Genomic DNA, 12,912 nt, shown 5'->3' on the forward strand with positions numbered 1-12,912 from the left:
TGATAGATTTGTCAAAAATAAAGATATACTATGATATAATTTATTAATTTTAATAAATTTATGACATGTTTCAAAATTTTGGATTAGCCTTTGCGGAATTGGCTTTTTAACCAGAGAGAGAAACTAACTTTATTGTAATAGATATGTAAGTTGCATACATAAAAAGAAGAATAAGCAACCGTGTGGATGTGTCTAGGTTTGTGTTCAAATAGGGATTTATCAAAATGGTAATGTGAGCGTGAAAATCTGAAAACATTGGAATACAAAATGCTAAAAGTGTGTTGGATCTCTTATAAAGTCAGAGACACAGATGCATAGCTTTCGCACCAAGTCTGTGTTGCATTGCATAGCAATTGAATTATATACATACAGTCCAGTCCTGGTTCTCTTAATGATCGAAAAATAAATAGTAGAGATTTGATGATCAAGCACGTTTTTTTTTTCTTGTTGGATATATTTCAGTTTACCATGGAGATACAAATTTTAATGAAATCTTCATTTTTTACTGGATATATAAAGTGTAACGAAGTAGAATTTAAAATTAATACCTGCATTTCCATTACGAAGATCTACATAAACAAACTCACATAGTCGTCTCAAACAAAATCTAATTTTTAGTTTGAACTTAAATGCCAAAACAAAAGAAGAGTCATTGTTCCTCTTCATAGCGCCGGCTTAAAAATGTTATGAATCTTAGGACAATTTTTTTTTTTACCTTCTAAAATTTATATTCAAATAATGTTTAAAATATTTTTAAAATTTAATCAGTAATATTTTGTTATGAAAATAAAATTATATACATATCAAATAGTTTTAGATCTTTTTTAATTTTATTTATTGTATTTATATTTTTTATATAAAATATAGATTTATAAAAAATTTGGACCTCTTAACTATTAATATACGGGGAGACATGTTTGGATCCGGAACGATCGCACTGCTTATCCCCTGTTTAGCCGGCCCTGCCTTTATACAAAATAAAATAATTAGTTTGTGTATGTTTGCATCAAAAACACTTGAGGATCAAACTTGTTTCGTATTTATAAGGATTCTTATTAAATTGTATTTTTAATTTTAATGCAAATGCAAAATTCTAGGCTATATAAAATTAATGAATATTTGTAGTTATATATTTTTGGGCTACTAAGCCCAAAGTAAAGCATCGAGGACGCATGGGTAAGTTAATGGGTCTTTTCTTTTTAGGGCAAACTATTTTATTAATGTTGTCGACTATGTATTTATTTATTATTATTTATACTATTATTTATAAAGTTATTTTGATGATTTATCATGCTTTCCATAGTTTTAGTTTATTTGCTTATTTGTCACGTTTTTTTATAATTTTAGGTAATTTTGGTTATTTATCATATACTTGATAATTCTAATTAATAGTTTTACTTAAAAGAATATATAATGTTGCTAGATTATATATATATATATATATATATATATATATATATAATCAATTGTTATCTTTTTATTCACACGATAATATTATTAAAAAAACCCTATTCATCATCTCTTATCTTTTTAAATTATATTTTAGTTTATATCATATTAAGTGACGTCCTATTGCTTTGGATATCTTATGTATATATTTTTTATTATGTGATTCCGTCTGATTTTGTTCATATTGAATCTTCTATCCTGTTTTTCAGTGGCTATGGAGATAGAAAAAGGATTATATTGTCTAGATAAATTTAATTGTATTCTCTTATGTTTTTTTGACTTAAGTTTCTTTTAGTTTGTAGCATCATTATTTTGTTATATAAATTTTTGGAAAGAAAATCTAAAATCAAGGAGCTTAAAATACATAGAAGATGTCGTCCAATCACGAGAAGGTTGAGTGAATAAATTGATGTAGTATTCAATTCACCTAGCTTTATGTTTGTTTAGATGTTTTGTTTGTTTTTACCTAATTGAGTTATTCTTAGTTGTTTGATTTTACCTAAAGGTAAATTTTCACGTTGCGGACCACCTTAAATTCTCCATCTCAATAGCTAAAAAGAAACACCTATAGTGTACAGTGTACATGTACGTTCTTGGTCTTATAAACGTTATTTGTGTGAATCCTGAGTAAATAAAAATGTATGAGCTCAAAATTAAAACAAGGCATGAACTTTTTTACCGACTTGATCAATTGGTTGGTTATGGTAATGATACAAACTTACAGATTATTAGTTAGTTAATTAAACAAATATACTCTAATATAAAATTGTGATATTATTAGTTTCAATAGTAAATTAGACAATTTTCAATGGTTCATTCTGTTTATTTTTTAAAAAAATTTTTTTTAGAGAATTGGATTCTACATCAATGATATTTTATTTTAGAATTACAAAAAAATGATGAATAAAAATAAATCAATTATTCTATCTCTAAAATAAATTAATTTTTCATTCTATTATGAAATAAAAAAAAGAATACTGTTGGAATATATTTACTTAAACTCTAATTTTAGTGAAAATAGAGTATCATCGGAGATGTTTTTTTTTCAAATGAGTACATACCATACCACTAGCGAAAAGTCAGATATGATTAAATATCTAAATAAAAGTATGTATCAACATTATAGAGCTGATTGGTTTGTTTAGTATATGACGCCTATAAAAAAGAATCGTACGCATTAGATAGAGTATAAGGCTGATGAAAGCCTTATCTTTCTAGTCGATCACGAAAGCTAAAGCTAGTGACTGCTTAACTGGACAACACTTTGTATCTATGTAATAACTTATTTAGAGAAAATGAGAAATGAATATATTTTAATGTCTAGATGAGCAAGGAAATTATTGAAACTAATTTGGTAAAGTGACGATTGCGTGAATTATTTTGTTTTCATCGCACGAGTTTCATTTTTAAAATAATATAAGCATGGTGCATGCTGCATGCAGAATCCTATTATATATGGATATTTGCACTGCGCAGCTTAAATTGTACGTTGTGGAAGCGTTTTGTGCTTTTAGTATATGATATTAGATTGCTTGTCGTAAGTAATAAGATCATTGTGTGAAATATGATAAAAAGCTTCTACTGATATAACAAATATGATAATGCATTTCTAACGACAAATATCAATATAATTATCCAATGCGATGTTTATCCAAGATAACTAGTTTGATATGTGTGGCCGTGTGGGTTGAGTTATTCAAGATGGATTAGTGGAGTTTCAAAAGAAGAAGAAGATAATATTACGCATTAAAAAAAGAAAGAAAATATTAGGCATTTGGACTAGACAAGTTATAATTAGCGGTAGCAAGATTTCAGGATGTCGCTATTTTTTTTTTTTTTCCCGTCAAGTTGGATTTTATTAGAACAAACACAACAGAGGAATACAAAGCCTTCTACATGAGCTGAAGGAAAAGGTAGATATACTTAGCAACTAATCCCATAAGAAGGGAGTCTAAATCCCATAGGAAGGGAACCTAAATCCCATAAGAAGGGAAGCACAAACCCAAACAAAGGGTGACATACATAACCGATTACGATCACTAGATTGGTCTTCAGTCTTGCATCCAGCCTTGAAAACAAACCTTGCAATTAGGACTGGAGATAAGACTTCTGAGCTTGAGGAGCCGGTCCCCTTGCCGCGAACTACGCAAGAGAGAAGCAGCAATGCAAAGGCTTCACAACAGCATAAGACTAATAATACCTGAACCTTCAGTTCACAGTACCAAACCCGAACTCGAACTCGATAGCCTAACACCATACACCCACCAAGAAGCAAACAAACAAACGCCATGAGATTAAGCTCCCTCCTCAACTGAGCCTTCATCGGAGAACCTAATATCCCCAACCTCTTTGCAAAGCTTCCATTAACCGAAGCCATTGAGGACAAGAAGGACACAAGACTCTCCGGAAGAGATAATTATTCAAAGGCCAGGAGAAGGACTCCAAAACACGGAGATAGCGGCGAAAAGAACCTGAATCTTCTCAAAGGTGTTAGACCTGTTCTGCTATCCTCACACCACCTAACCAACAACACACAAAACACACCAAAAGCACACCACTTCTATCACCGTTGCTGTAATCAAACCCAAGAAGCCAAACACCAAGACCCAACAAGAATGCCTCAGGAGCGTTCTCTATCACCCACTACGGCACCAAGGCCACGTAGCCAACCCACCGCTATAACAGAACGGAAAAAGCGCATCGTCAACCCTGATACAAGACTAGATTGCAAGAGAAAGAAAACCCTAGGAAGCGTAATTGGATCTTCTCTGGAAACCTGACAAACTGACTTCACCATGCGAAAACCCTCCATCCTACCGTGCCTTGACTCCAGAATAAGCAGAACCACCGTTTACATCAAACATCTCTGCGAGCAAAAGACGAAATCGAAGCTGGAAGCCGAACCAGAGCTCAGGCAAGACGATAAGAGGATGGAATCGAAAAAGAAGCAAAGAACTAACTCACTGACGGGAGAAGGATGGTTCCGGTGACGGCACGGTCGCTCACGCGCCGGCCGTACACCAGCCCCAAAAAACCAGATCTACTTTTCTTGCTCTACGGTCGCTTATACCCACGTGGTCCTGATTTCAGGATGTCGCTATATATAGAGGAATATATAATCTTCTCTCTTAAAGTATATAGCCAAAAGACAAATGAATATTTTTGTATTTTAATTTTTCTAAAGCACTAGCATTATTATTGTATTGTTGATGTATAATATTATTCCCATAGGTGGATCATAACTCATGGCGTACGTTATAATGTTAAGTGAGAATGATCTCGAGAATATCCAGAGTCCTCGACATTATTAAAAGTCTCCATGCCTATACCTTTTTCACATACGTAAAAATTATAAAGAAAGTGCACCTCAATATCTCAGGTAAGAGGATCTCACCGCTGAGGAAGGGACTAATCATTAACCTGTTCTGGCTCCCGGCCCATGAGACCATGATAACCCTAAAGCCTTTATTACAATGGATAAAACTTAGGTTCACCTCCTAGGATGAACCTTTAAATTCACTCCACTATTTATAACCAATTAAATTTCCATTTAGATTATTAATTAAAAAACATTAAAATAAATAAAAAATAGTTACAAAAAATAAAAATGTTAATTTTAACGACGCTAACGCTTCCAGCGAATCCTTAAACCCTAAATTTTAAATTCTAAACCCTATACCCTAAATTCTAAACCCAAATCCAAACCCCTAAACCCAAACCTTATACCCTAAACCCTAATCCTAGACCCTAAACCCAAACTCTATACCCTAAACCCTAATTCTAGACTCTAAACCCAAATTATATACCTTAAACCCAAAAATAGACTATAAACCTAAACCTTATACCCTAAACCCAAGTCTTAGACCCTAAACCTAAACCGTAAACCTTAACCCAAACCCTATAGCATCTAAGTTTGGGGTTTGAGTTTAGAGTTTACCGGTTGGATTTTAGGTCTAAGATTTGGATTTAGAGTATAGGTTTTGGGTTTAGGATTTACCGTTTGGACTTATGGTTAAAGTTTTGGGTTTAGGGTATATAATTTGGGTTTAAGGTTTACGGTTTGGGTTTAGGGTTTATGACTTGGGTTTAGGGTATAGAGTTTAGGTTTATAGTCTAGTTTTTGGGTTTAGGGTATAGAGTTTGGGTTTAGGGTATAGAGTTTAGATTTAGGGTCTAGGATTAGGGTTTAGGGTATAGAGTTTGGGTTTAGGGGTCTAGGATTAGGGTTTAGGGTATAGAGTTTGGGTTTAGGGGTTTGGATTTGAGTTTAGAATTTAGGATATAGGGTTTAGAATTTAAAATTTAGGGTTTAGGGATTCGCTGGAAGCGTTAGCGTCGTTAAAATTAGCATTTTTATTTTTTACAGCTATTTTTTGTTTATTTTAATGTTTTCTAATTAATAATTTAAGTGGAAATTTGATTAGTTATAAATGGTGGGATGAATTTAAAGGTTCACCCTAGGGGGTGAACCTAAGTTTTGTTCCTGAATGCTCTTTATTGACTCAAACCAGTTAGACAAACCAAAATATGTTGTGGAAGAAAGTTGCAGAGAAGAACACAATCACTACTCTACTCCCAAAAAGGGATATGCTGTGATGGGTTAATGGTCTGGTTTACATAAGTTCTATAGCTAATCCCTATTGCATGTAGATATGCATGCATGACAAATGCTTGCATTTAGAGTGAAGACACATGCAAGGCACTCAAATTACAAATTGAAACAAAGTACAGATCATAGGATTCTGAAGTCATTTTATGATCTAAGCAAAGAAAAACAATAGTATGGGACCAAAAGGGCCTTATCTTAAATTGTTTTAAGTGCGTGATGCCTTCACAAGTCAGGGGCCAGAAGAATTGGAGGGGAAAAAATCTTACTTAATTAGTGGAGTGGCCATAGAGTAAGTGGTGCCGTCCACGTATCTCAGTCTTATATCTGTCTTCTTACTTCACTCCAATCTCTTCAGAACTTTGGGTCCTCCATTACAAAGACAACGCCTCCATTACAAAGACAACTTCAGAAAGAAGGGGCCAATACTTGAATTCTGCAATTTTACACAACTTGTGATAACTTTTATAGTATATATTTTAGAAGAATAAATATGAGTCTGGCCAATATGTTAATAAATGGGCTTGATTCCGACCAAATCGATTAACACCGGTAAATTAAGGTTAATGTTTTTGACGTGATTAGTGTATAGACAATCTATTAATAGTGTCCATTAAACGTATTATAAACAATACTACTTTTTATTAAATATATTAAAAAGTAGAAACATATTAAATATTTAGAAAATATCCAAAAACTAATCAAGTTGTCTAGTGTCTAGACGGTCCCTGAACACCGGACTAACATCTATATGATGACCAACCAATTAACAAAAATGAGACTGATATTTACTTTAACTAATCATTTTGCTTCAGTCACCTACTAATCATATTCTTCCAAATGCAGTACTCTAATTGTCCTCATTGTTAACAGCTTAATATAAGTGATCAAATCCAACTACTAAGTATAAGTATAACTTGCTTCATGCCACCACCCGCAAACGCAACTTTTATGATTGGTAGAGGTTATTGGTGTTTTGCAATAATCATATAAAATGCTACAAATCATTTCAAACTACTTCAAATCTCTTAAATTTAAAGATATTTTCAGCTATAGTGTTTACGGTTGCGGAAGGTAAACATTTTTTTTTAAAAAATTACATAAAGATAAAAAAATCAATAAAAAAATTATATTGACATAATAGAAATACTACTTTATATATTTATATATATATATATATATATTATTTTAATTTATATTATAAAAATTTAGAACAAAAATATTCTCTTTAATTTTTATAGAAAATCTAATAGTATAATTTTATAAATATAAATTTTATATTTACTATAATAATATGATTTTTAATATTTTTTATATAAAATGTAAATATTATTAATTTATTATTTAACCACTAATGTATTTAATAATTAATCAGTCATAATTATTTTATAAATGAATTAAATTTTAACCGTTATATCAGTTTTACAAATCTTTTAATAATGTTTAAAATTGTAATTACATGCATCTGCACTGCAACGGCTGTTGTCACACCAACCAGACTGCGATAATATGTAGTAGCTTTCAGATTGTGGTGCTGTGCATAATTTTTATATTCGCTATTGGACAATGGACAATTCGAGAAACTGAAAGCAACAGAGGAAGCATTTATTCATTAAGAAATGCATTAGAACCCGAATATTCCACACCAGGATATTTAAGGCATTAAGCAGAACCACGCAATATTTAAGAGGGAAAACAATTAGTAATGAGTGGCAGCCTGATAGTAAGGATTGGTTTAAAACAATGTATTCCCTCCGTTCCACGAAAAATAGACTTTTTAGTATTTTCGTACATATTAAGAAAACACATTAAACTACCATAATAAATGTATTTTTTCTGTAATTTTTAATTTTTAATAATTTTTAATTAATACTAATTCAATAAAGTCAATTAATTTTATTAAAGTTTATAATTTTTTCATAGAAAATACAAAAAAATACATCTTTCTGAAACAATTTTTTTTTTTAAAAAAGTCTATCATTAAAAAAAGGAAGAAGTATAAATATATTTAAATTTGTCTGTTTTGGATTTGATTCTTGTTGGAAACTAAGAGGGGCTTATTGAATTGGGAATTTGAAAGAATTTCATTTTTTCTTGAAATCCACTCTTATTGAATTTAGTATTTATAGAAACTCTACTAAATCCAAGCTTATTGGATTGGTTTTTCATACAAATTCCATAAAATCCTCCCTTATTGGAAAATAAGAATTTCATCAATGGATTTTATCAAAAGTGATTTGAGATGGTTTGAGAAGTAATCAATACTATTAAAAGGGAAGGAGTCCTAAAAAACTACTTAAAACAAGTCATAATTGGACCATTTCATTTAACTAGAATTCCTATTATTTCTCATACTACTAACTTCATTATTCTTCACTAAAGACAAATTAGTCATAAAAAATGATACTAACATAATTCTCTACATATACATTTACTATATACACATTATTCCATCATAATTATTTTGTGTTATTATTAAATAATGTCCACCCTATATTTGTAATGATTACTTGTAATTTATTTAATAGTAAATATCTTTGGAGACTATAAACATAATACAATATCTATTGTAAAAAAAATTGCATCTTTTACAAAGATCAACCATTATTTTATACCAACCTTATTAACTAAACTGATCTCATTAACCATGTTATATATATGGACACTTCAGCATTATCATTCACAAACTAAAGGATGTTTGTCACAACTTAATATTCCAAATTGGTTGTATTATTTAATACCAAACCAGTTCTTATACGAATCCATATATATGATTATGGTCTACATAAAACTGGTTCAATCTTTCCATCTGCTATATTTTCAGAAAATTGCTATTTATCTTTGGTTCTGTTAAATATTTAGTCTAACTAATTATAAATCGGTTAGTGATAACTTCTAAAAACTTTGAAAACACATAGTTATGTATTAACACTATATCGATACTTTAAAATAGGTTAGCAGTAGAATTGTGTGTTTAGAACAAAATTTACTTATTTTAAAACATAATATTATTTTGAAAATAGTTTTGATACTATGTGTTATATTAAACATAGTTATATATATATTTTAAATAAATAATTATATACATAATTTATACTTTTGGTTAACTAATTTATTTATCAACCAAATAAAAATATTCAGGTAATTCAAGTTTTCGGGTTATCCGGTTTATAAATAGAATTTTTATGATATTTGGTTATTTAAAATTGAATGTAATTAATATTTTTAAATATATAGTTTTTATTTGAAAATTCAGGTACTCATTTGGTTCTCGGTTTGGTTTTAATTTTTCAGTCATAGATATATGGTTTGCTCTATTATTTATGCAATTCAGTTCAATTTTGGTTTTTCAGTTTAGTACGGATTGGTCTGTGTTTTTGGATAAATGTGCTCAAACTTATACATTATCTTATATAGAAATTTGTTTAAAATATATTTAATTATAAAAACAAATCCGCGCTTTTCAAGCACGGGTCAAAATCTAGTTTGTAGTTAAAATACAACTGTGACAAATACCACCTAATGAGATGGTTTTTGATAAAACAGAACAGTTCTTTGATTTTTATCGTTTAGACCTTAATGGCTATAAAAAAAAAAAGAGAGGTAATTGAATCAGTTGAGAACTGCTGGTTTGGTGATTAAAAAGCTGCTGAAATTTTGTGTGTCGGCTCCTTCTAGTGTTACCTGCTTGCACCTGGAAGAAGCTCCCGTAAACCTATAAGGGAATTGTCTTGAAAAGGAGAACAATATGATCGGAGAAGAATCCGATCGAGACGAGTTCAAGAGGAGGATCGGGAAGACTATAAAGATGAAGTTAAAATCGGAGAACTGGGTTTGTCCGCTCTAATACTGTATTGATATTTTAATTCTATCAATCATCTTCAATTTTGACCTCTTCGTTAATAGTTAATCTTTTGATTTTAATGAATCAAGTGGTTCAAGTGGTCGTTTGTTTTGTATTTACTGTTAAAGTCAAATTGGGTTTTGTTTTCATACAAGTTACACCAGAGAAAAGAAAAAAATTCAAGGTACATCTCACTCTGATACGTTGTGCACACGTACATGTAACATTTAAGTCTGAGCTTGCTAACCTTGAGGCCAACTTTGTTTAGAAGTTCAGTGAAGATATTATATGTTTTCCATCGACTTGTCCTTGTGTGAGGGTGGTGCAGGTTGATGCTGGTGGGGTGGCACAATCAGCTGTAGAATTTTTTGAACAAGTAAACAATTTGAACCACGTCACAGAATTTGTTTGTGCAATGAAGAATGAAGATGTTGCACGAGGTAAATAGAAGTAAGAGTGACGCTCGATTTTTGGAAAGCTTTTAGGTTGTTTTGTTATTTTATTTTTTAATTCTACCAAAATCACCTATTTAAATTTCCACCAAATACTCAAAATCCCAACCAAAATCTATAAATCCCATCTAAATTCTATCAAATCTGAAATCCCATAAAACTTGTGAAACCCTCGATCCAATAACCCCCCCTAAGTTATTATTGTTTGACCAAACAAAGATAATATCATATCTTATATTTACTTAGAAATTTCAAAGTTGAACTAATCGCCGGTTCTGTTTAAAAAAAAAAAATAGATACTTTTAAATATAAACAAAATGTGAAAATATCAGGTATAATAACATGATTAAGTAAATGTTGAAGCAGAAAGGAGAGTACAGTCAAGGGAAAGAAAGCTAAATAGAGAAAGCTCTAAACTCTGGTGGACACAGGTGGCAAGAAATCCAATTCGATGGGACCTCACGGTGCCGATGTGTCCAAGAACCACGCATGTTCCTTCGCCTGACCGTCAAAGCACCACCCGTAGAGTCGCCCCGCGGCCCCAAACGCCTGAACTGAAAGATTGAGGTTGGCTCTATAACCCTAACGCCGTAATCCGTCTGAAACTCACCCTTCCTCCTAGGTCCGAGAGACCACATATACCTTCTCACAGTTACGGCGGCGAAACAAAGATTCCGAACCAGAGAGAAGCCATCAAGAGAACCGCCATCCCATATAGTAGAACCTCCAACATAGAAACTCGCTCCACCCATGCACCAAACTCCGGTAGTAGACTAGCGGTTAACGGCGCCGTTCCCGCTCTTCTAATAGGAAGCTGACAGCCTGACACCTTCACCGACGAACCACCAGAGCGACGGTGCTCACCTAGAGAGCTGCAGCACCATAGACCAGTGTCGTGCTAGAACTTTTGGGAGCTCATGGCTAATTTTAAAAATAAAATTTTAAAATATGTAATAGAAAATATGAATTTTAATTGTGATACAAAAACCATTTTTATTAGTAATTTAAAAGTAAAGGTTAAAATCATAAGTAGAAAACTGGTATTTTTAGAGAAAGTTAAAATAATAATCTGGTATTTTAGAAAGATAAAGATAATCATTTAAATACAAATGATAAAAATAATAAAAATAAAAGTGATAATAACATAATATTGAATAAAAATAATGGTAGGTAAAGTATACAACATTTTGTCAGTTTTGATAGATAAAATATGTATGTTGAAACTTATTATTATTATTTTTTTATGAATTCCTTTATCAAACTATCATAATGTATAAATAAAAATACAAACAACTAACTTTTGGTAAGGAAAAAATTGGATTATAGTAAGTAACAAAAGCAAAACAAAAATCAGAATTGTGAGTTGGAGCGTATCGGTTCTTAAATTAATTATTTGCATTTTAGTTAACACATATTAAAATTGATTAGGATAAAACATTCAGCAAAAACAAAAATCAAATTCAGAATCAGGTGAAAATCTATCTAAAACTATACATTTAGCTCTATAGAATAATTTTATAAAACTAGGGGGCCTAAATTTGCACATTTTCAGAACCTTTTTTCAAACCATGGTAAGCACGTCTCTGCCAGAGACCTAACCCAACCGGAAGGGGAGAGAGAGATATACCACCTTGACGATACATGACGATTAATCCTCTGTCTTGTTGATCAGATACCGGGTGGGAAGACGAGACGAGCTCCGACGAGGTCAGCGGAAGACACGCAGCGCCTCCACTCATGGAGAACACGAAGCTTGAAGATGAGAGAAAAAGTTTGCCGCCCATTAGATGCACTCGCGCCACTCAAAGGTCGACCATGTAACTTTCGTAGTGACCTAGTTGATACAATTATTGCGAATCGAATATGGAATAGATATGCATGTTAGTTCATTTTCGAAGAAAATAAGAGGACTTGTTCCTGACTTCCTGCTCTCAAGTTTCTCTACCTAAATGGTAAACCGGAACTAATATATGAATAGCCAAATCGTTCATACTAGACCATCTGACCATGTATGTTTCAAATTCAATTGTCTAAACTTCCACGTTAAAAGTCACCAACATGGAATTTATAGATGTGAACTTTGGAAGGCTGTAAAAGACAGTCTTGTTTTCAAACATAAAGTTTGAGTCAAAAACATTTTTGTAACACAAACGTTTTCGGGTTTGAGATAATCTTTGCACTGTGTTACAAAAAAAAAGATATCTTTGCAAAATGCAAGCACAAAGAAAATGTTTCAGGTTTGAGCTATTAAAACAAAACTTGTACAGTACACAAAAAAATACAATTGAAATAGTAACCACAAACACATAGAGCTCTAGCTTAATTTTAGGATCGAAGGTAAGTGAAGGGAACTAGGGATGTTGTGACCTTGGTAAATCAGTATTGATTTTTTTCACGGCCCATAAAAATAAAATTAAACCGGAAACTTTTTAGTGTTTCGGTTTATTTTTGCTTCTACGTAAGAACTAAGAACGACTATGCAACATCAATCTGAGTATACTTATCATATTCTTCTAGGTCATTTTCAGAGTTTTCCACAGAACAAAACAATTTGAAGAATC

General features: G+C 31.6%; 1 long non-coding RNA gene across 1 annotated transcript; it reads left to right on the top strand.

The window, feature by feature from the left end:
• The first annotated feature begins 8,303 nt into the window (after positions 1-8,303).
• Positions 8,304-12,630, top strand: LOC117132056. Its single transcript, XR_004455499.1, has 2 exons — positions 8,304-10,339; positions 10,718-12,630. It is a non-coding gene; the product is annotated as an uncharacterized LOC117132056 (long non-coding RNA).
• Positions 12,631-12,912: the final 282 nt, after the last annotated feature.

Source organism: Brassica rapa, chromosome A02 (genome assembly GCF_000309985.2).
Source record: "Brassica rapa cultivar Chiifu-401-42 chromosome A02, CAAS_Brap_v3.01, whole genome shotgun sequence".
In the NCBI taxonomy this organism is placed as follows: Eukaryota; Viridiplantae; Streptophyta; class Magnoliopsida; order Brassicales; family Brassicaceae; genus Brassica; species Brassica rapa.